The sequence below is a fragment of the Arachis stenosperma genome, chromosome 3 (genome assembly GCF_014773155.1).
Source record: "Arachis stenosperma cultivar V10309 chromosome 3, arast.V10309.gnm1.PFL2, whole genome shotgun sequence".
Lineage (NCBI taxonomy): Eukaryota > Viridiplantae > Streptophyta > Magnoliopsida > Fabales > Fabaceae > Arachis > Arachis stenosperma.
In genome coordinates, this window is record NC_080379.1 from 50711871 (window position 1) to 50738626 (window position 26756).

General features: G+C 39.7%; 1 non-coding gene across 1 annotated transcript; it reads right to left on the minus strand.

Moving 5' to 3' along the window:
- Positions 1–17490: 17490 nt before the first annotated feature.
- Positions 17491–17598, minus strand: LOC130972453 (small nucleolar RNA R71). The gene has a single exon (XR_009083620.1). It is a non-coding gene; the product is annotated as a small nucleolar RNA R71 (small nucleolar RNA).
- Between the last annotated feature and the right edge of the window lie 9158 nt (positions 17599–26756).

Here is a 26756-nt window from a genome sequence, read left to right on the forward strand (position 1 = left end):
GAATTTCAAAATTCAATTAGATAAAAGATAAATAAGATATGATTCACACTTTAGTAAAAGATAGAAAAAGATAAGTTTTTAAAATCAAAAGGTATGAAAAAGATAAAAAGATAAGGTAGAAGGTATGAAAAAGATTTTAAATTTAAATAAAAGATTTGAAAAGGAATTAAAAAAGATATAAAATTTTGAAAATGATTTGAAAAAGTCTTGAAAAAGATATGAGGTTTTGAAAAAGAATTGAAAAAGATTTGAAAAGATTTTAGATTTGAAGTGAATTTGAAATTAAAAGATGATGGTTAAAAGAATGTTGTTTAAAAGAGATGATTAAAAAGATAAAAATTGGAAAAGATAAGCTTTGAAAAAGTCAACAAATTCCCTTAACCTATTTTGCGCGTTTGAACGCCTGGTGCGCGTGTACGCAAAACCCACACTATTTCGTACAATAGCAACAGTACCAGCAAGTGTACTGGGTCGTCCAAGTAATACCTGAGCGAGTCAGGGTCGATCCCATGAGGATTGTGGCTTGAAGCAAGCTATGGTTGTCTTGCAGGTCTTAGTTAGGCAGAATCAGAAGGTTTTTTGTTGGATAAACTTTGAATAATTGTATGTCATAAATGCTTGGATAAATGGTAGAAATAGAGTTGAGAGTCAGAGTTGCTTTGCCTTTCTAAAGTAACTCTGGTACTACTATCTTCTTTGCTTGTGAATGATCATATTCTATGGCAGGCTGTAAGTGATCAAAGCCATTGCCCGTGGTCATTAATCTCCTCTGTGATGAGCGGATAATTTGTACGCTTTTTGGCATTGTTTTTAGTATATTTTTAGTATATTTGGTTGAGTTTTTAGTATATTTTTATTAGTTTTTAGTTAAAATTCACTTTTCTGGACTTTACTATGAGTTTGTGTGTTTTTCTGTGATTTCAGGTATTTTCTGGCTGAAATTGAGGGACCTGAACAAAAATCTGATTCAGAGACTGAAAAGGACTGCAGATGCTGTTGGATTCTGACCTCCCTGCACTCGAAGTGGACTTTCTGGAGTTACAGAAGCCCAATTGGCGCGCTCTCAACGGCGTTGGAAAGTAGACATCCTGGGCTTTCCAGCAATATATGATAGTCCATACTTTGCCCAAGATTTGATGGCCCAAACCGGCGTTCAAAGTCACCTTCAGATTTCCCAGTGTTAAACGCCGGAACTGGCACCAAAATGGGAGTTAAACGCCCAAACTGGCATAAAAGCTGGCGTTTAACTCCAAGAAGAGTCTCTACACGAAAAATGCTTCGTTGCTCAGCCCAAGCACACACCAAGTGGGCCCAGAAGTGGATTTTTATGTCATTTACTCATCTTTGTAATTCTTAAGCTACTAGTTCCCTATAAGTAGGACCTTTTTCTATTGTATTAGACATCTTGAGATCTTTGAATCTTTTGATCACTGGGAGGCTGGCCTCACGGCCATGCCTAGACCTTGTTCTTATGTATTTTCAACGGTGGAGTTTCTACACACCATAGATTAAGGTGTGGAGCTCTGCTGTACCTCGAGTATTAATGCAATTACTATTGTTCTTCTATTCAATTCCGCTTGTTCTTGTTCCAAGATATCACTTGTTCTTCAACTTGATGAATGTGATGATCCGTGACACTCATCATCATTCTCACCTATGAACGTGTGACTGACAACCACCTCCGTTCTACCTTAGATTGGGTGAATATCTCTTGGATTCCTGATACACGATGCATGGTTGATCGCCTGACAACCGAGCGCTCGCCTGACAAACGAGCCAGCCATTCCGTGAGATCAGAGTCTTCGTGGTATAGGCAAGAACTGATGGCGGCATTCAATAGAATCCGGAAGGTCTAACCTTGTCTGTGGTATTCTGAGTAGGATTCAATGATTGAATGACTGTGACGTGCTTCAAACTCCTGAGGGCGGGGCGTTAGTGACAGACGCAAAAGAATCACTGGATTCTATTCCGGCCCGATCGAGAACCGACAGCTGGATAGCCGTGCCGTGACAGGGTGGGTTGAACATTTCCACTGAGAGGATGGGAGGTAGCCACTGACAACGGTGAAACCCTTGCATAAGCTTGCCATGGAAAGGAGTAAGAAGGATTGGATGAAGACAGTAGGAAAGCAGAGAGACGGAAGGGACAAAGCATCTCCATTCGCTTATCTGAAGTTCTCACCAATGGAATACATAAGTATCTCTATCTTTATCTTTATGTTTTATTCATCATCTATACCCATTTGAGTCTGCCTGACTAAGATTTACAAGGTGACCATAGCTTGCTTCATACCAACAATCTCTGTGGGATCGACCCTTACTCGCGTAAGGTTTATTACTTGGACGACCCAGTACACTTGCTGGTTAGTTGTGCGAAGTTGTAGTGATCACAATTTCGTCCACCACTCTGCTACAGAATAAGCACGGCCGTGGCCTTTGGCCGTGGTTACTCAATCTGACGAAGGGTGAAGCGCATAGTAATCCATTCTCTTGGCGATCCTACTCAAAACACCACAGATAAGGTCGAATCTTCTGAATCAGAGAATGCTGCTTCTTAGGATTCTAGCCTATACCACGGAGACCCTAATCTCCCTAGAGATCGGATGAACTGGTGTCTCGAGAAGTCCCCAACGAAATCATGGATTAACCGTCTGAGAGATGTATAACCATATCTGTTGGCTCGTGCTTTTCTTCCAGGTACTCACACAAACCCAAGTAGACGCGGGTGTTTTTCAAGCACGTTCATCTTGATGTGATGAACAGAGCCAATTTGTCAGATTGTCCTGTTTACCACGATGAAGATCGGGATATACATCTTAGAGATAGATCAAACACGGATCGAAGAAGAAGAAATAGTACTTTTATTAATTCATAGGACTCAGCAGGGATCCTCCCCTCAACCTAGGAGGTTTAGAAACTCATACTGAAGTAAAAACAATGGTAAACAAATTGATGCTCTCCTAAATCGGAGAGTGTGAAAAAAGGTCAAAGACTCTGAATTACATAAAGTTAATCCCTTAAATACTAAACAAATGACTAGTAAGGGTAAAACAGTCTATTTATTGCTAAAATCCACTTCTAGGGCCTACTTGGTTAGTGTTTGGGCTGAGCTTTTATGACATCCATGTGTAGTGAGGTCTCTTGGGCATGGAACGCCTGCTAGTGGGGTCCTCTCTGGGCCTTTGGATGCTGGGCTCTGCTCTTTGGGCGCTGGCCACCTGGAATGGGACAGAAAGCTGGCGTTGGACGCCAGTTTTGGGCCTTCTAGTCCGAAGCAAAGTATAAACTATTATATATTGTTGGAAATCTCTGGAAGTCAGCTTTCTGTAGTCGTTAAGAGCGCTCCATTTAAACTTTTGTAGCTCAAGAAAAGCTCTTCCGAATGCAGGCAGGCCAGATTTGGACAGCATCTGCAGTGCTTTCTCTATCTCTGAATCAGACTTCTACTCCAGCTCCTCAATTTCAGCCAGAAAACACCTGAAATTGCCCAAAAATACAAAAACTCATAGTGGAATCCAAAAATGTGATTTTAACACTAAAACCTATAAAAACTCAATAAAAACTAAATAAAAACTACTAAAAACTATATGAAAATGATGTCAAAAAGCATATAAAATATCCGCTCATCAACGCCCAGAATGCTTTGATTCTGGCGTTCAGCGCCATGCTGATGGTCTTTTTAGGCGTTGAACGCCTAGCCAGTGCCTCCTGGCTGGTGTTCAACGTCAGCCTGCTACTCTTCTCTGGGTGTTGAACACCCAGCCACTGCCCACTGGCTGGCATTCAATGCCAGCCTTGCTTCTTCCATTTAGGGCATTGAACGCCCAGCCAGTGCTCCCTGGCTAGCGTTCAATGCCAGGATTGCTGCACCTTGGGGGCATTCAACGCCCAACCAGTACCTCCTGGTTGGCATTGAACGCCAATCTTGCTGCATCTTGGGGGGTGTTTAATGCCCCTCTTTCCATATTGTTTGGCGTTCAAAGCCAGCAAGGGGCCTTCCTTAGGGTGCTCTATTTTTTGCTCTGATTGCTTCTGCTTCTGTTTTGCCTACTGCACATGATCACAAATCTGAGGAAACAATTAAGAAAATGAAACCAATATAATTAAAATATACTTAATGAAAACAAAAATGAATTTAATTATCGTTGGGTTGCCTCCCAGCAAGCGCTTCTTTAACGTCACTAGCTTGACGATACTACGCTCATGTCAGCAATAGGGTGGAGTTGTCTTGCTCAATCTTACCACCCAAGTAATATTTCTTTCTCTGGCAATTAACAGTAAATCATTTTTCAGAATAATTGCACTAGAGTTCTATATGATCATAGGGTGATACATTAGTGATCAGGAAAGGTCCTGTCCAATGTGACTTAAGCTTTCCAGGAAGAGCTTCAGTCCAGAATTGAAGAGCAGAACTTTCTATCCAAGTTCAAAGACTCTGGAAGAAATCTTTCTGTCATGCCACTTCTTGGCCCTTTCTTTATAAATATTTGCATTCTCAAATGCAGTAAGTCGGAATTCATCCAACTCATTTAGATGGAGCAACCGTTTCTCTCGTGCTGCCTTTGCATCAAGGTTAATGAGTTTAGTTGCCCAGTAGGCCTTGTGTTCTAACTCTACTGGCAGGTGGCATGCCTTCTCATACACCAATTGATATGGTGATGTTCCTATAGGGGTCTTGAAAGCTGTTATGTATGCCCAGAGAGCATCATCAAGCTTTCTTGCCTAATCCTTTCTAGAGGTATTCACTGTTCTTTCTAGGATTCTCTTTAGTTCTCTATTTGAGACTTCAGCTTACCCATTTGTCTATGGATAATATGGGGTGGCCACTTTATGGCGAACTCCCTATCGGCTCAGCATAGAGTCAAGCTGTTTATTACAGAAATGCATTCCTCCCTCACTGATAAGTGTCCTAAGGACACCAAACTTGCTACAGATGTTCTTCTGAATGAACTTCATTACTACTCTAGTGTCATTTGTGGGTGATGCGACTGTCTCAACCCATTTAGAGACATAATCTACTACCACAAGGATATAGGTATTTGAGTATGAAGGTAGGAAAGGACCTATGAAGTCCATACCCCATACATCAAATAGCTCAATCTCTAGGATTCCTTGGTGAGGTATGTCGTGACCATGAGGGAGATTGCCAGCCCTTTGGCAACTGTCACAGCGACGGACAAACTCTCGAAAATCCTTGAAGAGTGCGGGCCAGTAGAAACCACTTTGGAGGACTTTAGTGGCTGTTCACTCTCCTCCAAAGTGTCCTCCATAATCGGATCCATGGTAATGCCATAGGATTTTCTGTGCCACTTCTTCAGATACACAGCGGCAGAATATCCCATCCGAGCATCTCTTAAAGAGATATAGTTCATCCCACAAGTAGTATCTTGCATCATGAATGAGCTTTCGGGCTTGCTGTCTACTATTTTCCTTGGGAATGAATCTTATAGCCTTGTAATTCGCAGTGTCTACAAACCAAGGTGTTGTCCGAATGACAAAGAGTTGCTCATCCAAGAAGGTTTCAGATACCTCAGTAGACGGGGGAGATGTCCCTTCTACTAGTTCTATCCAAGATAGGTGGTCAGCCACTTAATTTTCTGACCCTTTTCTGTCTCTGATTTCTATATCAAACTCTTACAGAAGTAGTACCCATCTTATTAGCCTGGGCTTGGAATCCTGCTTGGAGAGTAGATATTTGAGAGTAGCATGGTCAGTATAGATAATGACCTTAGATCCTATTAAATAAGATCTGAACTTGTCAATGGCATAAACCACTGCAAGTAATTCCTTCTCTATGGTAATGTAGTTCTTCTGCGCATCATTCAGAACACGACTGGCATAATAAATGACATACAGAAGCTTGTCATACCTCTGCCCCAAGACTGCTCCAATGGCATGGCCATTGGCGTCACACATCAATTCGAATGGTAAGTCTTAGTTGGGTACAGAGATGACATGCGCAGTGATAAGCTTAGCATTCAGGGTCTCAAAGGCCTGCAGACACTCTTGGTCATAGACAAATGGAGTGTCGGTAGCTAGTAGGTTGCACAGGGGTTTTGCGATTTTAGAAAAATCCTTTATAAACCTTGTGTAGAATCTTGCATATCCCAGAAAACTTCTGATTCCTTTGACATTGTTGGGTGGTAGTAATCACTCAATTACTTCCACCTTAGCTTGATCCACCTCTATTCCTTTATTCGAAATTTGATGCCCAAGAATATTTCCTTCAGTCAACATGAAGTGTCATTTTCCCAATTTAAAACCAGGTTTGTCTCCTGGCATCGTTTGAGAACTAGGGTCAGATGATCAAGGCAGGAATCAAATGAATCACCAAAGACAGAGAAGTCATCCATGAATACTTCAAGGAACTTCTCCACCATATCAGAGAAGATGGAGAGCATACACCTCTGAAAGGTGGCAGGTACATTGCACGGGCCAAATGACATCCGCCTATAAGCAAACACACCATATGGGCATGTATATGGCATCGTTTCTTGATCCTGTAGATCTATTGCAATTTGATTGTAACCAGAATAACCATCCAGGAAACAATAAAATGTATGTCATGCTAGTCTCTCTAACATTTGATCTATGAATGGTAAAGAAAAATGATCCTTTCTAGTCGCGTTATTGAGCCTTCTATAGTCAATGCACATACGCCACCCTGTAACTGTCCTTGTAGGAATCAATTCATTCTTTTCATTGTGAATCACTATCATGCCTCCTTTTTTGGGAATAACTTGGACAGGGCTCACCCAGGGGCTGTCAGAGATGGGATAAATAATCCCAGCCTCCCATAATTTTGTGACTTTCTTTTGCACCACTTCCTTCATGGCTAGATTCAGTCGCCTTTGTGGTTGTATCACTGGTTTGGCGTCATCTTCCAGTAGGATTTTGTGCATGCATCGAGTTGGGCTAATGCCTTTAAGGTCACTTATTGTCCACCCAAGGGCTATCTTGTATGTCTTTAGCACTTGGATTAGTGCTTTTTCTTCCTGTGGTTCTATGGCAGAGCTTATAATAACAGGATAAGTATCTCCATCTCCGAGAAATGCATATTTCAAGGAGGATGGTAATGGCTTTTGCTCGAGTTTAGAAGGCTTATCCTCCTCCTCAGGAGTTTTCAGAGGTTCTTTTATTTCCCCTGACTCTTCTAAATTAGGCTGAACATCATAAAAGATGTCATTCAGCTCTTCTTCGAGTCCCTCAGCCATATTCACTTCTTCCACCAGGGAATCAATGATATCAACACTCATGCATTCCTCTGGAGTGTCTGGTTGCTGCATGGCTTTGACAGCATTTAGTATGAACTCATCCTCATTGACTCTCAGGGTCACTTCCCCTTTCTGAACGTCAATGAGAGTCCGTCTTGTAGCTAGGAAGGGTCTTCTTAGAATGAGGGTTGCACTCTTGTGCTCGTCCATTTCCAGTACCACAAAATATATGGGAAAAGCAAAAGGTCCAACCCTAATAATCATGTCCTCAATCACGCCTGATGGAAGCTTAATAGAGCCATCAGCAAGTTGAAGACATATGCGGGTAGGTTTAACTTCGTGAGTTAAACAGATTCTCTTTATTAATGACGCAGGTATTAAGTTAATACTTGCTCCGAGATCACATAGGGCTGTCTTTGTGCAGGCATTCCCTAAGGTGCAGGATATCATAAAGCTCCCAGGGTCTTTGAGTTTCTCTGGTAAGCTCTTTTGGATGACTGCACTGCATTCTTTAGTGAAGAGGACTGTTTCTACCTCTCTCCAATCCTTCTTATGACTTAAGATATATTTCATGAACTTAGCATAAGAAGGTATTTGCTCAAGAGCATCTGCAAAAGGAATGTTGATCTCAAGTGTCTTGAGATAGTCTGCAAAGTGAAAAAACTGTTTATCCTTTTTCGCTTGGAGGAGTTTTTGATGATATGGCATCTTGGCCCTGTATTCATCAACTTTAGTTGATGTAGGTTAAATGCCTACTGAAATGGAAGGGGGTTTAGTAGCATTCTTAGGAAGGGTCTTATCAGCACTTGTATGTGTCTGATCATCCCTGGTTGGGCGTTCAACGCCCTTGCTGCCCCTTTCATGGCCCTTTCATCAGCTGGGCTACTACACTCCTGTTGGAAGCCTGAGTTTCTCGCAAAGCCTCTTGCAATTCCAGCAACTACTGTGCAAGGGTGTGTAACTGTTGAGATAATGGGCCATCTTGTTCTGGAGGGTTAGACTCAGTAGATATTGCCTTAACCTCTCCTTTTATAGAAGTCTCATCAATCGAGTACAAATGCTGATTCATGGCAACTATCTCAATAAGTTCGTGAGCTTCTTCAATTATTTTCCTCATATGTGTAGAACCAACAGCAAAGTGGTCTAGAGATATCCAAGCTACGTCTGTGAGGCCATGATAAAAGATGTCTAATTGCACCTATTCTGAAAATATTTCAGTGGGGCATTTCCGTAGCATTCTTCTATACCTCCCCCAAGCATCATGAAGAGATTCATTATTCTCTTGCTTAAAGCCTTGAATGTCCAGCCTTAGCAGGGTTAATTTTTCTTGGGGAAAAGTATTGATTCAGAAACTTGTCTACTAGCTATTTCCATGTTTTCAAGCTCGATTTGGGTTGGTTATTTAACCACCTCTTTACTTGATCTCTTATAGCAAAGGGAAAGAGTTGCAGTCTATAGACATCCTGATCTTCCCCCTTAGTGTGAACTGTGTCAGCAATTTGTAAAAGTTTGCTAGGAACTCAGTAGGTTCTTCCTGTGGAAGTCCAGAGTACTGGCAGTTTTGCTGCACCAGAATAATAAGCTAAGGATTTAGCTCAAAATTACTTGCTCCAATGGGAGGTATAGTTATACTTCTCCCATAGAAGTCAGGAGTGAGGGCCATGTAGGACCCCAAAGTTCTTCTGAACTGTTCATTCCCACTTGGGTTCATGGTAAAGAAAGGTAGGAGAGATTGGATGTTAAGAAGTAAAAAGAGAAACTAGAATTAAAATATTTTTGTTTTTATTTTATTTATTAATTAAATTCAAAAATAAGAAGGGGATTAAAAGCTAATTAATTAAAAATATTTGAAAATTAAATGGATGATTTTCAAAAAAGAAGAGAGAGAAAGAGGTGAGAAGTTTTTGAAAATAGAAGAGAGAGGAATTAGTTAGGAAGTCTTGAAAAAGAAGAAAGAGAAAACAAGTAACTAATTAAGATAGATTTGAAAATAAGATAAGATTTGAAAAAGATTTAATTTTGAAATTTGAAATTAGAATTTTGAATTTTGAATTTTGAATTTTAAAATTTGAATTTTGAAAATTGAATTTGAAACAAGATAAGATAAAGATTTTGAAAATTGAAATTGAAATTTTGAATTTTGAATTTGAAACAAGATAAGATAGAGAATTTGAAAAAGATTTGATTTCTGAAAAGATTTGATTTTGAAATTTAAAATTATGATAAGATAAGATAATGATTTGAAATTTAATCAAAAGATAAGATAAAGATTTGAAAAAGTTTTGAATTTTAAATTTTAAAAGAAAGATAAGATAAGAAATAATCAAATTAAAAGAAAAGATTTGAAAAGATTTTAAAAAAAGATAAGATTTGAAATTTGAAATTAAGATAAGATAAGATATTGATTTTGAAATTAAAATTTGAAATTTTGCTTGAAATTTTCGAATTTTTTTTGAAATAAAGATAGAAAAGATATTTTTTTTGAATTAATGAAGAAAGAGAAAAATAACCAAAAGACACCTAACTTAAAATTTTTAAGATTAAGAGACACTAATTTTCGAAAATTAAGAAAACAAACACCAAACTTAAAATTTTTAGATCAAAACAAGAAAAGAAATAAGAACAACTTGAATACCAAGAAAAACACTAAGAACAATTTGAAAATTTTAAAGAAAAGATAAACACACAAGGGACACCAAACTTAAGAATTGACACTAGGCTCAAACAAAAGATACTATTTTTGAAATTTTTTTCTGAAAAGAAAGCAAGAAAGTTCGAAACTTTAACAACAATAAGAATAAAAGATAATGATCAATAAAGAAAAGGATTTGAAAAAAATTTTTTTGAAAAGAAAACAAAAGACTCAAACAAAAGCAAAAAGTACCTAATCTAAGCAACAAGATAATCCGGTTGTTTGTCAAATCTGAACAATCCCCAACAATGGCGCCAAAAACTTGATGCACAAAACTGGCTCCGCAGAATTTGCACAGATAGACCAGCAAGTATACCGGGTTGTCCAAGTAATACCTCAGGTGAGTGAGGGTCGATCCCACGGAGATTGTTCGTTTGAGCAAGCAATGGTTACCTTGCAGATCTTAGTTAGGCGGATAGAAATTATAGTTTGTCACAAAAAATGCATAAAGCAAAATAAATAAACAAAACATTACTGGATAGATGAGAAATCAATGGTATGAGAATGGTTGAAGCTTCGGAGATGCTTTGTCTTTCTGGATAAACTTTTCTTACTGTCTACTTCAATAACTTTCTGATTTCTTCAATGGCAGCCGTAAGTGATTAACTCATGTCCCCTCATCAAGTTAACCTCCTCCACTGCAGCAATCCACCACGTTGAGATGACTCATGTCATCTCATCAAGCCAGCTCTAGGTTTCTCACTATAGCAGAAGATGAAGTTCTAAGCAATCCACTCCCCTGCACGATCCTACTGAAGGTGCCACAACAAGGCAGATCTTCCGGATCTGAAAGTGCTGCTTCTCTGACTCTAGCCTTAACACCACAGAGACCTCACTTACTGGAACACGAAATCGTGATTCACACTTTTCACAACTCCGTGCAGTTGACTAGCAAGTGCACTGGGTCATCCAAGTAATACCTTACATGAGTAAGGGTCGATCCCACGGAGATTGTCGGCTTGAAGCAAGCTATGGTCATCTTGTAAATCTCAGTCTGGTGGATTCAAATGGTTATGAAGCTTTGATAATTAAAAGATAAATAAACATAAAATAAAGATAGAGAAACTTATGTAATTCATTGGAGGGAATTTTAGGTAAGTGTATGGAGATGCGTTATTCCTTCTGAATCTCTGCTTTCCTACTGCCTTCATTCAATCATTCATACTCCCTTTCATGGCAAGCTGTATGTTGGGGGATCACCGTTGTCAATGGCTACCGTCCGTCCTCTCAGTGAAAATGGTCCAAATACGGGTTACGTAGGGCTAATCATCTGTCGATTCTCACTTGTGTTAGAATAGGATCCTGTAATTCTTTTGTGTCTATCACTACACCCAACAGTCATGAGTTTGAAGCTTGTCACAGTCATCCCATCCTAGATCCTGCTCGGAATACCACAGACAAGGTTTAGACTTTTCGGATCTCAAGAATGTTGCCAATTGATTCTAGCTTATACCACGAATACTCTGATCTCAAGGAATGGAAGGCTCTGTTGTCAGGAGAGGCAACCATGCATCATGAACTAGGAATCCAAGAGATATACATTCAAGCTTGTTTTCAGGTAGAATGGAAATGGTTGTTAGGCACGCGTTCATCAGGTGAGAATGGTGATGAGTGTCACATAATCATCACATTCATCATGTTCTTGTGTGCAAATAAATATCTTAGAACAAGAATAAGCTTGAATTGAATAGAAAATAGTAGTAATTGTATTAATACTCAAGGAACAGCAGAGCTCCACACCTTAATCTATGGTGTGTAGAAACTCCACCGTTGAAAATACATAAGTGATAATGGTGTTCATTGGCTTCGGTCTCGGAGGGGAAACCAGAATAACCAAGACCTAGGTCTAAGCACTAAACGTCTAAAGATGAAAATACAATAGTAAAAAGTCTTATTTATAATAAACTAGTTACTAGGGTTTACAGAGATAAGTAAATAGTGCAGAAATCCACTTCTGGGGCCCACTTGGTATGTACTTGTGCTGAGCATTGAAGCCTTCACGTGTAGAGACTTTTCTTGGAGTTAAACGCCAGCTTTGGTGCCAGTTTGTGCGTTTAACTCCAGCTTGTAACTCAGTTCTGGCGTTTAACGCCAGAATAGGGCAGGAAGTTAGCGTTTAAACGCCAGTTTACGTCGTCAAAACTCGGGCAAAGTATAAACTATTATATATTGCTGGAAAGCCCAAGATGTCTACTTTCTAACGAAATTGAGAGCGCGCCAATTGGGTTTCTGTAGCTCTATAAAATATATTTCGAGTGCAGAGAGGTCAGAATCCAACAGCATCTGTAGTCATTTTTCAGCCTCTGAATCAGATTTTTGCTCAGGTCCCTCAATTTCAGCCAGAAAATACCTGAAATCACAGAAAAACACACAAACTCAAGGTAAAGTCCAGAAATGTGATTTTTTCATAAAAAATAATAATAATTTACTAAAATCTAACTAAATCATACTAAAAACTACCTAAAAATAATGCCAAAAAGCGTATAAATTATCTGCTCATCACAACACCAAACTTAAATTGTTGCTTGTCCCCAAGCAACAGAAAACAAAATAGAATAAAAAGAAGAGAATATACAATGAATTTCACAATATCAGTGAAACTTAGTCCCAATTAGATCTGCGGGGCTAGTAGCTTTTTGTTTCTGAACAGTTTTGGCATATTACTTTATCCTTTGAAATTCAGAATGATTGGCATCTATAGGAATTCAGAATTTAGATAGTGTTATTGATTCTCCTAGTTCAGTATGTTGATTCTTGAACATAGCTACTTTATGAGTCTTGGCCGTGACCCTAAACACTTTGTTTTCCAGTATTACCACCGGATACATAAATACCACAAACACATAATTGGGTGAACCTTTTTAGATTATGACTCAGCATTGCTAAAGTCCCCAGTTAGAGGTGTCCAGAGTTTTTAAGCACACTCTTTCTTCTTTGGATCATGACTTTAACCACTCAGTCTCAAGCTTTTCACTTGGACCTTCATGACACAAGCACATGGTTAGTGACAGCTTGATTTAGCTGCTTAGGCCACGATTTTATTCCTTTAGGCCCTCCTATCCATTAATGCTCAAAGCCTTAGATCCTCTTTACCCTTGCCTTTTGGTTTAAAGGGCTATTGGCTTTTTCTGCTTGCTTTTTCTTTTTCTTTCTTTTTCTTTTTCGCCATTTTTTTCTCTTTTTTCGCAAGCTTTGTTATTCACTACTTTTTCTTGCTTCAAGAATCAATTTCATGATTTTTCAGATAATCAATAACATTTCTCTTTGTTTATCATTCTTTCAAGAGCCAACAATTTTAACATTCATAAACTTCACTATAAAAAATATGCACTGTTAAGCATTCATTTAGAAAACAAAAAGTATTGCCACCACATCAAAATGATTAAACTAATTTCAAGATAAAATTTGAAATTCAAGTACTTCTTGTTCTTTTATAATTAGGCACATTTTTCATTTAAGAAAGGTGAAGGATTCATGGAATTATTCCTAGCTTTAAGACATAGATACTAGAAATTAATGGTCATGTAGTGAGGACACAAACATAGATAACACATAAAGTATAAAAATCGAAAAACAGAAAAAATAATAACAAGGAAATTAAAGAACGGGTCCACCTTAGTGATGGCGGCTAGTTCTTCCTCTTGAAGATCCAATGGAACGCCTAAGCTCCTCTATGTCTCTTCCTTACCTTTGTTGCTCTTCCCTCATGGCTATTTGATCCTCTCTAATTTAATGGAGAATAATGGAGTGCTTTTGGTTCTCCATCCTTAGTTGGTCCACGTTGTAACTCAAGCCTTCCAAAGAGGTGTTGAGTTGCTCCCAATAGTTGTGTGGAGGAAAATGCATCCCTTGAGGCATCTCAGGGATTTTTTGATGAGTAACTTCCTCATGCTCTTGTTGAGGTCCATGAGTGGGTGATGAGCGGATAATTTATACGCTTTTTGGCATTGTTTTTAGTATGTTTTTAGTATCTTTTAGTTAGTTTTTATTATATTTTTATTAGTTTTTAGTTAAAATTCACTTTTCTGGACTTTACTATGAGTTTGTGTGTTTTTCTGTGATTTCAGGTATTTTCTGGCTGAAATTGAGGGATCTGAGCAAAAATCTGATCCAGAGACTCAAAAGGACTGCAGATGCTGTTGGATTCTGACCTCCCTGCACTCGAAGTGGATTTTCTGGAGCTACAGAAGCCCAATTGGCGCGCTCTCAACGGCGTTGGAAAGTAGACATCCTGGGCTTTCCAGCAATATATGATAGTCCATACTTTGCCCAAGATTTGATGGCCCAAAACGGCGTTCAAAGTCACCTACAGAAATTCCAGCGTTAAACGCCGGAACTGGCACCTAAATGGGAGTTAAACGCCCAAACTGGCATAAAAGCTGGCGTTTAACTCCAAGAGGAGTCTCTACACGAAAATGCTTCATTTGCTCAGCCCAAGCACACACCAAGTGGGCCCGGAAGTGGATTTTATGTCATTTACTCATCTCTGTACACCCTAGGCTACTAGTTCTCTATATATAGGACCTTTTACTATTGTATTTTCATCTTTGGGACATCTAGTTCTTAGATCATTTGAGGGCTGGCCTCACGGCCATGCCTAGACCTTGTTCTTATGTATTTTCAACGGTGGAGTTTCTACACACCATAGATTAAGGTGTGGAGCTCTGCTGTACCTCGAGTATTAATGCAATTACTATTGTTCTTCTATTCAATTCCGCTTGTTCTTTGTCCAAGATATCACTTGTTCTTCAACTTGATGAAGGTGATGATTGACACTCATCATCATTCTCACTCATGAACAAGGTGACTGACAACCATTCTTGTTCTACAAGCATATGAGGCTTAGTGAATATCTCTTGGATTCTTTAACCGGAATCTTCGTGGTATAGGCGAGAACTGATGGCGGCATTCAAGAGAATCCGGAAGGTCTAACCTTGTCTGTGGTATTCTGAGTAGGATTCAATGATTGAATGACTGTGACGTGCTTCAAACTCCTGAGGGCGGGGCGTTAGAGACAGACGCAAAAGAATCACTGGATTCTATTCCGGCCTGATTGAGAACCGACAGATGGATAGCCGATGCTGTGACAGAGCATCAGGGACGTATTTCCAATGAGAGGATGGGAGGTAGCCATTGACAACGGTGAAACCCTTGCATAAGCTTGCCATGGAAAGGAGTAAGAAGGATTGGATGAAGACAGTAGGAAAGCAGAGAGACGGAAGGGAAGGCATCTTCATACGCTTATCTGAAGCTCTCACCAATGATATACATAAGTATCTCTATCTTTATCTTTATGCTTTATTCGTTTATCACTATACCCATTTGAGTCTGCCTGACTGAGATTTACAAGGTGACCATAGCTTGCTTCATACCAACAATCTCCGTGGGATCGACCCTTACTCACGTAAGGTATTACTTGGACGACCCAGTGCACTTGCTGGTTAGTTGTGCGAAGTTGTAGTGATCACAATTTCGTGCCCCAAGTTTTTGGCGCCGTTGCCGGGGATTGTTCTGTGTATGGACAACTGACGGTTCATCTTGTTGCTTAGATTAGGTATTTTTTTTTCAGAGTTCTTAAGAATGAATTCTAGTGTTTCAAGGTGATGTTCTTATCATCACCAAAGCTGATTGATCATCATCAATTTAGCTCTTGAATGCAATGTCCTGCTGAAGCTTAGCCGGCCATGTCTAATTCCTTTAGACTAAAGCTTTAGACTAACATTGCATGATTCCTGGAATTCTCATTAAGAATTTTGATACCTTTATTTTCCTTTTCACTTAATTTTCGAAAAAGCACAAAAAAATTACAAAAGCATAAAATCCAAAAATATTTCTTGTTTGAGTCTAGAGTCTCATCTTAAGTTTAGTGTCAATTGCATGTTTCTGTTCTTACTGCATTCATGCATGTGTCTTCATTAATCTTCAAGTTGTTCTTGATGATTTTCTTGTTTTGATCTTTGAATTCTATTGACTTGAGTGTTTTGTTATATGCATTCTCATTTTGTTAGTGTCAATGGTATACAAACTGCTAAGTTTGGTGTCTTGCATGCATTGTTATTTGATTTTAAGTACATTTTGATTATTCCTTATTATTAAAAATCCAAAAATATTTTTAATTTGTGTCTTATCAAGTCAATAATACAGAGAATTGAAGATTCAGAACATACTGCAGAGGAATCACACAGAAAAAGCTGAGCATTCAAAAATGCCCAGTGAAGAAGACAAACTGGCGTTTAAACGCCAGCCAGGGTGCCTGGCTGGGCGTTTAACGCCCAAAAGGGTAGAGTTTTGGGCGTTAAACGCCAGAATGTGCACCATTCTGGGCGTTTAACGCCAGGATGGCACAAGGGGGAGGATTTTGTTTTCAAAATCAATTTTTTTTCAAGTTTTCAAAGTTTTTCAAAATAAAATCTTTTTCAAATCATATCTTTTCAATCAAATGTTTTCAAAATCAATTTCTTTCCTTTTTCAAAGAGACTTACTAACAATTAATGATTTGATTGAACATCTCAAGTATGTTGCCTTTTCTGTTGAGGAAGGTTTAATGTTTGAATCATATCTTTTCTTGTTAGGCAAGTCATTAATTTTTAAAATCAAATCTTTTCAAATTGTTTTCAAATCATATCTTTTAAAATTGTTTTCAAATCATATCTTTTCAATCATATCTTTTTAAAACCATAATTTTTCAATCACATCTTTTTCAAAATAGTTTTCAATCATATCTTTTTAACTTCTAATTTCAAAATCTTTTTCAAAACTCACTTGATTCTTTTTCTATTCTTAGTTTTTGAGAATCAATTAGTATTTTTCAAAATGTTTTTAAAATCTTTCACTTAATTTTCGAAAATCTTCTTCCCTTCTTCTCACATCCTTCTATTTATGGACTAACACTATCCCTTAATGCAAAATTCGAACTCCATCTTCTTTGATAAGTTCGAATTTTCTACTTCTGTCTTCTACTTTTCTTTTCTTCTGACACCTCAAGGAATCTCTATACTGTGACATAGAGGATTCCATATTTTCTTGTTCTCTTCTCTTTCATATGAGCAGGAGCAGAGACAAAGGCATTCTTGTTGAAGCTGACCCTGAACCTGAAAGGACCTTGAAGCGAAAGCTAAGAGAAGCTAAGGCACAACTCTCTATAGAGGACCTAACCGAATTCTTTAAAGAAGAAGAAGACATGGCAGCCGAAAATAACAATAATGCCAACAATGCAAGGAAGGTGCTGGGTGACTTTACTGCACCTACTCCCGACTTCTATGGGAGAAGCATCTCTATCCCTGCCATTGGAGCAAACAACTTTGAGCTTAAGCCTCAAATAGTTTCTCTAATGCAACAGAATTGCAAGTTCCATGGACTTCCATTGGAAGATCCTCATCAGTTCTTAGCTGAATTCTTGCAAATCTGTGACACTGTCAAGACTAATGGGGTAGACCCTGAGGTCTATAGACTTATGCTATTCCCTTTTGCTGTAAGAGACAGAGCTAGGACATGGTTGGACTCTCAACCTAAAGAAAGCCTGGACTCTTGGGAAAAGCTAGTCAATGCCTTCTTGACAAAGTTCTTTCCACCTCAAAAATTGAGTAAGCTTAGAGTGGAAGTCCAAACCTTCAGACAGAAGGATGGTGAACCCCTCTATGAAGCTTGGGAAAGATACAAACAATTAATCAGAAAATGTCCTTCTGACATGCTTTCTGAATGGAGCATCATAGGTATTTTCTATGATGGTCTCTCTGAACTATCCAAGATGTCCTTGGATAGCTCTGCTGGAGGATCTCTTCATCTGAAGAAGACGCCTACAGAAGCTCAAGAGCTCATTGAAATGGTTGCAAATAACCAATTCATGTACACTTCTGAAAGGAATCCTGTGAACAATGGGACTAGTCAGAAGAAAGGAGTTCTTGAGATTGATACTCTGAATACCATTTTGACTCAGAATAAGATATTGACTCAACAAGTCAATTTGATTTCTCAAAGTCTGTCTGGAATGCAAAATGCACCAAGCAGTACTAAGGATGCTTCATCTAAGGAAGAAGCCTATGATCCTGAGAACCCTTCAATGGAAAAGGTGAATTACCTAGGAGAACCCTATGGAAACTCCTATAATTATTCATGGAGAAATCACCCCAATTTCTCATGGAAGAATCAAGAGAAACCTCAACAAGGTTTCAACAACAATAATGGTGGAAGAAACAGGCTTAGCAATGGCAAGCCTTTTCCATCATCTTCTCAGCAACAGACAGAGAATTCTAAGCAGAACCCCTCTGACTTAGCAACCATGGTCTCTGATCTAATCAAAACCACTCAAAGTTTCATGACTGAAACAAGATCTTCCATTAGGAATTTGGAAGCACAAGTGGGACAGCTGAGTAAGAAAATTACTGAACTCCCTCCAAGTACTCTCCCAAGCAACACAGAAGAAAATCCAAAAGGAGAGTGCAAGGCCATCAACATGGCCGAATTTAGAGAGGAAAGAGAGGAAGTGAACGCCATTGAGGAAGACCTCAATGGGCGTGCACTAGCCTCCAATGAGTTCCCTAATGAGGAACCATGGGAATCTGAGGCTCAAAATGAGACCATAGAGATTCCATTGGACTTACTTCTGCCTTTCATGAGCTCTGATGAGTATTCTTCCTCTGAAGAGGATGAGTATGTCACTGAAGAGCAAGTTGCTAAATACCTTGGAGCAATCATGAAGCTAAATGACAAGTTATTTGGAAATGAGACTTGGGAGAATGAACCTCCTTTGCTCACCAAAGAGCTGGATGACTTGTCTAGGCAGAAATTACCTCAAAAGAGACAAGATCCTGGGAAGTTTTCCATACCTTGTACCATAGGCACCATGACCTTCAAGAAGGCTCTGTGTGACTTAGGGTCAAGTGTAAACCTCATGCCTCTCTCTGTAATGGAGAAGCTAGGGATCTTTGAGGTACAAGCTGCAAGAATCTCATTAGAGATGGCAGACAATTCAAGAAAACAAGCTCATGGACTTGTAGAGGATGTTTTGGTGAAGATTGAAGACCATTACATCCCTACTGATTTCATAGTCCTAGAGACTGGGAAGTGCATGGATGAATCCATCATCCTTGGCAGACCCTTCCTAGCCACAGCAAAGGCTGTGATTGATGTTGATGGAGGTGAACTGATCATTCAAGTGAATGAAGAATCCTTTGTGTTTAAGGCTCAAGGATATCCCTCTGTCACCATAGAGATGAAGCATGAAGAGCTTCTCTCAAACCAGAGTCAAGAAGAGCCCCCACATTCAAACTCTAAGTTTGGTGTTGGGAGGCCACAACCAAACTCTAAGTTTGGTGTTGAACCCCCACATTCAAACTCTAAGTTTGGTGTTGGGAGGTTCCAACATTGCTCTGAGTATCTGTGAGGCTCCATGAGAGACCTCTGTCAAGCTACTGACATTAAAGAAGCGCTTGTTGGGAGGCAACCCAATGATTATATCTTATATAGTTTCTTTTGTTATTTTATGTTTTTTGTAGGTTGATGATCATAAGAAGTCACAAAATCCATTGAAAAAGCAAAAACAAAATGAAAAACAGGAAGAAAAATAGCACACCCTGGAGGAAGATGTTGCTGGCGTTCAAACGCCAGTAAACCTAGCAGTTGGGCGTTTAACGCCCAGTCTGGCACCATTCTGGGCGTTTAACGCCAGAAAGGGGCACCAGACTGGCGTTAAACGCCAGAAAAGGGCAAGAATCTGGCGTTAAACGCCAGGAATGGGCACCAGCCCGGCGTTTAACGCCAGAAATGGCTCAAAACGTGATTTTGAGCAACATTTGGTGCAGGGATGACTTTTCCTTGACACCACAGGATCTGTGGACCCCACAGGATCCCCACCAACCCACCACTCTCTCTCTTCTTCTTCACCCATTCACCAATCACCTCAATACCTCTTCCCACTATCATCTTCACTCCTTCATTTTCACACACCCTAAACACTACTTCTTTCCCTTTTGGCCGAACCACAAAGCCATCTCCCTCTCCTCCATTCCTCTTCTTCTACTCTCTTCTTTCCTCTTTTGCTCGAGGACGAGCAAACCTTTTAAGTTTGGTGTGGTAAAAGCATTGCTTTTTATTTTTCCATAACCATTTATGGCATCCAAAGCCGGTTCAACTGAGAAGGCATGACCTCAAGCCCATCACTAAGAGAAGGATGGAGCAAACAAGAGACCCCTCTCATCAAGAGATCCCTGAGATACCTCAAGGGATGCACTTTCCTCCACAAGACTATTGGGAGCAAATCAACACCTCCCTATGAGAATTGAGTTCCAACATGGGACAACTAAGGGTGGAGCACCAAGAACACTCCATTCTCCTCCATGAAATTAGAGAAGATCAAAGAATCATGAGAGAGGAGCAACAAAGACAAGGAAGAGACATTGAGGAGCTCAAGCACTCCATAAGACCTTCAAGAGGAAGAACAAGCCGTCATCACTAAGGTGGACCCGTTCTTTAATCTCCTTGTTCTTTACTTTCTTGGGTTTTCGAAATTTCATGCTTATGTTTATCTATGTTTGTGTCTTATGATCATTAGTGTCTTAGTGTCTATGCCTTAAAGCTATGAATATGAATCCATCACCTTTCTTAAATGAAAACTGTTTTAATTACAAAAGAACAAGAAGTACAGGATTTCAAATTCATCTTTAAAACTAGCTTAATTAGTTTGATGTGGTGGCAACACTTTTTGTTTTCTGAATGTATGCTTGAACAGTGCATATGTCTTTTGAATTTGTGGTTCATGAATGTTAAAATTGTTGGCTCTTGAAAGAATGATGAAAAAGGAGACATGTTACTGAGGATCTGAAAAATCATAAAAATGATTCTTGAAGCAAGAAAAAGCAGTGAATACAAAAAAAAAAAAGAAGGAGAAAAAGAAAACGAAAACAAAAAGAGAGAAAAAAGAAAAAGAAAGAAAAAGAAAGAAATAAAGTTGTGATCCAAGGCAAAAAGAGTGTGCTTAAGAACCCTGGACACCTCTAATTGGGGACTCTAGCAAAGCTGAGTCACAATCTGAAAAGGTTCACCCAATTATGTGTCTGTGGCATGTATGTATCCGGTGGTAATACTGGAAGACAGAGTGCTTTGGGCCACGGCCAAGACTCAATAAGTAGCTGTGTTCAAGAATCATCATACTTAACTAGGAGAATCAATAACACTATCTGGATTCTGAGTTCCTAAAGAAGCCAATCATTCTGAGCCTCAGAGGATAAAGTGAGATGCCAAAACTGTTTGGAGGCAAAAAGCTACTAGTCCCGCTCATCTAATTTGGAGCTAAGTTTCATTGATAATTTGGAGTCTATAGTATATTCTCTTCTTTTTATCCTGTTTGATTTTCAGTTGCTTGAGGACAAGCAACAATTTAAGTTTGGTGTTGTGATGAGCGGATAATTTATACGCTTTTTGGCATTGTTTTTAGTATGTTTTTAGTATCTTTTAGTTAGTTTTTATTATATTTTTATTAGTTTTTAGTTAAAATTCACTTTTCTGGACTTTACTATGAGTTTGTGTGTTTTTCTGTGATTTCAGGTATTTTCTGGCTGAAATTGAGGGATCTGAGCAAAAATCTGATCCAGAGACTCAAAAGGACTGCAGATGCTGTTGGATTCTGACCTCCCTGCACTCGAAGTGGATTTTCTGGAGCTACAGAAGCCCAATTGGCGCGCTCTCAACGGTGTTGGAAAGTAGACATCCTGGGCTTTCCAGCAATATATGATAGTCCATACTTTGCCCAAGATTTGATGGCCCAAAACGGCGTTCAAAGTCACCTACAGAAATTCCAGCGTTAAACGCCGGAACTGGCACCTAAATGGGAGTTAAACGCCCAAACTGGCATAAAAGCTGGCGTTTAACTCCAAGAGGAGTCTCTACACGAAAATGCTTCATTTGCTCAGCCCAAGCACACACCAAGTGGGCCCGGAAGTGGATTTTTATGTCATTTACTCATCTCTGTACACCCTAGGCTACTAGTTCTCTATATATAGGACCTTTTACTATTGTATTTTCATCTTTGGGACATCTAGTTCTTAGATCATTTGAGGGCTGGCCTCACGGCCATGCCTAGACCTTGTTCTTATGTATTTTCAACGGTGGAGTTTCTACACACCATAGATTAAGGTGTGGAGCTCTGCTGTACCTCGAGTATTAATGCAATTACTATTGTTCTTCTATTCAATTCCGCTTGTTCTTTGTCCAAGATATCACTTGTTCTTCAACTTGATGAAGGTGATGATTGACACTCATCATCATTCTCACTCATGAACAAGGTGACTGACAACCATTCTTGTTCTACAAGCATATGAGGCTTAGTGAATATCTCTTGGATTCTTTAACTGGAATCTTCGTGGTATAGGCGAGAACTGATGGCGGCATTTAAGAGAATCCGGAAGGTCTAACCTTGTCTGTGGTATTCTGAGTAGGATTCAATGATTGAATGACTGTGACGTGCTTCAAACTCCTGAGGGCGGGGCGTTAGTGACAGACGCAAAAGAATCACTGGATTCTATTCCGGCCTGATTGAGAACCGACAGATGGATAGCCGATGCTGTGATAGAGCATCAGGGACGTATTTCCAATGAGAGGATGGGAGGTAGCCATTGACAACGGTGAAACCCTTGCATAAGCTTGCCATGGAAAGGAGTAAGAAGGATTGGATGAAGACAGTAGGAAAGCAGAGAGACGGAAGGGAAGGCATCTTCATACGCTTATCTGAAGCTCTCACCAATGATATACATAAGTATCTCTATCTTTATCTTTATGCTTTATTCGTTTATCACTATACCCATTTGAGTCTGCCTGACTGAGATTTACAAGGTGACCATAGCTTGCTTCATACCAACAATCTCCGTGGGATCGACCCTTACTCACGTAAGGTATTACTTGGACGACCCAGTGCACTTGCTGGTTAGTTGTGCGAAGTTGTAGTGATCACAATTTCGTGCACCAGTGGGCTCTCTTATTTGCTCCATCTTCTTTTTAGTGATGGGCTTGTCCTCTTCAATGAGGATGTCTTCCTTTATGACAATTCCAGCTAAATTGCATAGGTGACAGATGAGATGAGGGAAGGCTAACCTTGCCAAAGTGGAGGACTTGTCAGCCACCTTGTAGAGTTCTAGAGGTATGATCTCATGAACTTCCACTTCCTCCCCAATCATGATACAATGGATCATGATGGCCCGATCCACAGTTACTTCGGATCGGTTGCTAGTAAGAATGATGGAGCGTTGGATGAACTCCAACTATCCTCTAGCCACAGGCTTAAAGTCCGGTCTTCTCAATTGAACCGGCTTGCCTCTTGAGTCTCTTTTCCATTGAGCTCCTTCCACACATATGTCCATGAGAACTTGGTCCAACCTTTGATCAAAGTTGACCCTTCTAGTGTAGGGGCATGCATTTTCTTGCATCATTGGCAAGTTGAACGCCAACCTTACATTTTTCGGACTGAAATCTAAGTATTTTCCCCGAACCATTGTAAGCCAATTCTTTGGATTCGGGTTCATACTTTGATCATGGTTCTTAGTGATCCATGCATTTGCATAGAACTCTTGAACCATTAAGATTCTGACTTGTTGAATGGGATTGGTGAAAACTTCCCAACCTCTTCTTCGAATCTCATGTCGGATCTCCGGATACTCATTCCTTTTGAGCATGAAAGGGACATTAGGGATCACCTTCTTCTTGGCCACAACTTCATAGAAGTGGTCTTGATAGACCTTTGAGATAAATTTCTCCATCTCCCATGACTCGGAGGTGGAAGCTTTTTCCTTCCCTTTCCTCTTTCAAGAGATTTCTCTAGCCTTAGGTGCCATAAATGGTTATGGAAAAACAAAAGCAATGCTTTTACCAATTGCTTTTACCATACCAAACTTAAAAGATTTACTCATCCTCAAGCAAAAGAAGAAAGAAAGAAGGGGAAGAAGAAGAAAATAGAGGAGATGGAGGGAGAGAGGGAATTCGGCCAAGGGGGTATAAGGTGATTGTGATGTGTGAAAATGAAGGAGGGATGAGGGGTTTATATAGGAGTGAGAGGAGGGTTGGGTACGTGTAATTTGGGTTGGGTTTGGGAGGGAAAGGATTTTGAATTTTGGAGGTAGGTGGGGTTTTTGGGGAAGAGTGATGGAGGTGATTGGTGAAGGATATTCGGGGAAGAGTGTTATGAAAAGGTGTGTGTGTGAGAGAGAGAGAGAGAGAGAGAGAATGAGTTGAGGTTGGCGGGGATCCTGTGGGGTTCACAGATCCTGAGGGGTCAAGGGCTTCTTATCCCTGCTCTATTTAAGCATGCAAAAACGCCCTTAGAGTGCAATTCTAGCGTTTAACGCTAGACTGCTGCCTATTTCTGGCATTAAACACCAGCTTTTCTTCCCTTATTGGCGTTTAACGCCAACCTGATGCCCTGTTCTGGCGTTGAACGCCAGTCTGGTGCCCATTTCTGGTGTTAAACGCCCATAATGGTGCCAGACTGGGCGTTTAACGCCCATCCTGCTACCCTTACTGGCGTTTAAACGCCAGTAAGTTCTTCCTCCAGGGTGTGCTGTTTGTAATGCTGTTTTTGAATTTGCTCTGATTTTTGCAGTTATTTTTGTGACTCCACATGATCATCAACCTAAAGAAAAGATAAAATAATAATGGAAATTTAACATAGATAAAAAAATTGGGTTGCCTCCCAATAAGTGCTCCTTTAATGTCAATAGCTTGACAGTAGGCTCTCATGGAGCCTCACAGATAATCAGAGCATGGTTGTGGCCTCTCAACACCAAACTTAGAGTTTGGTTGTGGCCTATCAACACCAAACTTAGAGTTTGGTTGTGGCCTCCCAACACCAAACTTAGAGTTTGAATGTGGGGGCTTTGTTTGACTCTGTATTGAGAGAAGCTTTTAATGCTTCTTCTCCATGTGTACAGAAGGAGAACCTTGAGTCTTGAATACAAGGTAGTCCTCATTCAATTGAAGGACCAACTCTCCTCTATCAACATCAATCACAACTTTTGCTGTGGATAGAAAAGGTCTGCCAAGGATGATGAATTCATCCTCATCCTTCCAAGTGTCTAGGATTATGAAATCAGCAGGGATGTAAAGGCCTTCAACCTTCACTAGCACGTCCTCTACTAGTCCATAAGCCTGTTTCATTGATTTGTCTGCCATCTCTAGTGAGATTCTTGCAGCTTGTACCTCAAAGATTCCTAGTTTCTCCATTACAAAGAGTGACATGAGGTTAATACCTGACCCTAGGTCACACAGAGCCTTCTCAAAGGTCATGGTGCCTATGGTACAGGGTATTAAAAATTTACCAGGATCTTGTTTCTTTTGAGGTAAAGTTTGCTAAACCCAGGTATTCAGTTCATTAATGAGAAATAGAGGTTCATCCTCCCAAGTCTAATTACCAAATAGCTTGGCATTCAGCTTCATGATTGCTCCTAAATATTGGGCAACTTGCCCTTCAGCAATATCTTTATCTTCTTCAGACGATGAATAGTCATCAGAGCTCATGAATGGTAAAAAGAAGTTCAATGGAATCTCTATGGTCTCTGTATGAGCCTCATATTCCTGTGGTTCCTCATTGGGGTACTCCTTAATGGCCAGTGGATGTTCCCTGAGGACTTCCTCACTGAGAATCACTGCCTTTTCACTCTCTCCAGGTTCAGCCATGTTGGTCACGGTTATGGCCTTGCACTCTCTTTTGGGATTCTCTTCTGTATTGCTTGGGAGAGTGCTAGGAGGAGTTTCAGTAACCCTTTTACTCAGCTGACCCACTTGTGCCTCCAAGTTTCTGATAGAGGACCTTATTTTATTCATAAAACTGAGAGTGGCCTAAGATAGATCAAAGATTATATTTGCTAAGCTAGATGGGTTCTGCTCAGAATTCTGTCTGTTGCTGAGAGGATGATGGAAAAGGCTTGCCATTGTTAAACCTGTTTCTTCCACCATTATTATTGTTAAAGTCTTGTTGAGGCTTTTGTTGATCCTTCCATGAGAAATTTGAATGATTTCTCCATGAGGGATTATAGGTATTTCCATAGACTTCACCCATGTAATTTACCTCTGCCATTGCAGGGTTCTTAGGATCATAAGCTTCTTCTTCAGAAGATGCTTCTTTAGTACTGTTAGATGCATTTTGCAAACCATTTAGACTCTGAGAAATCATATTGACTTACTGAGTCAACATTTTGTTCTGAGCCAATATGGCATTCAAAGCATCAATTTCAAGAACTCCTTTTTTCTAAAGCGTCCCATTATTCATAAGATTCCTTTCAGAGGTGTACATGAACTGGTTATTTGCAACCATTTCAATGAGTTCCTGAGCTTCTGCAGGCGTTTTCTTCAGGTGAATAGATCCACCTGCAGAATGGTCCAATGGCATCTTAGACAATTCAGACAGACCATCATAAAATATATCCAGGATGGTCCATTCTTAGAGCATGTTAGAAGGACACTTTTTGGTTAGTTGCTTGTATCTTTCCGAAGCTTCATAGAGGGATTCACCTTCTTTCTGCCTGAAGGTTTGGACATCCACTCTAAGCTTGCTCAGCTTTTGAGGAGGAAAGAATTTAGTTAAGAAAGCCGTGACCAGCTTATCCCAAGAGTTCAGGCTATCTCTAAGTTGAGAGTCCAACCATATTCTATCTCTGTCTCTTACAGCAAAAGGGAAAAGCATAAGCTTGTAGACCTCGGGATCAACTCCATTGGTCTTAATAGTATCACAGATATGCAAGAATTCAGTTAAGAACTGGAAAGGATCTTCTGATGGAAGTCCATAAAACTTGCAATTCTGTTACATTAAAGAAACTAATTGAGGCTTAAGCTCAAAATTGTTTGCTCGAATAGTAGGGATTGAGATACTTC